The sequence below is a fragment of the Chaetura pelagica genome, unplaced genomic scaffold (assembly GCF_000747805.2).
Source record: "Chaetura pelagica isolate M959 unplaced genomic scaffold, ChaPel_1.0 scaffold204, whole genome shotgun sequence".
NCBI classification, from domain to species: domain Eukaryota; kingdom Metazoa; phylum Chordata; class Aves; order Apodiformes; family Apodidae; genus Chaetura; species Chaetura pelagica.
The window spans coordinates 586,068-586,405 of record NW_009952876.1 but is presented as its reverse complement, the minus strand read 5'-3'; the positions used below and the strand labels follow the sequence as shown (position 1 = coordinate 586,405).

Below are 338 nucleotides of genomic sequence, written 5' to 3'. Positions count from 1 at the left end.
GAGAAACCAACCGACCGACAAACAGCAGAGCCACAACACACAAACAAAGGAGTAGCAACAACGCTTCGCTTTATACGCTTCAGGCTTCAAATGTATTTAATCTGTTTCCCCTCAAGTTTTGTCCGTGAAGGCTTTCATATAGGCATTTACACGTATTTGCCCTGTGACAAAAGTCTTGCGGTGGAGGTAAATGGAGGGAGGCAGGGAATAAAACTCTACTAAGTGGTTTAAAACGACAGCGGTTCCACATTTGATCACCTGAACTTACTACAAAAAGAGCATAATTTGTCATACACATCTAGTAATAACTCTGCAATTATGTTTTGAGATACAGTAAA

The 338-nt window shown here is 40.5% G+C and overlaps 1 protein-coding gene across 1 annotated transcript in view; it reads right to left on the bottom strand.

Annotated features, from left to right (window-relative positions):
- HINT1 (histidine triad nucleotide binding protein 1) overlaps positions 1–338 on the bottom strand; it is a 6,343-nt gene that overhangs the window by 3,960 nt on the left and 2,045 nt on the right. The gene's annotated exons all lie outside the window — the stretch shown is intronic.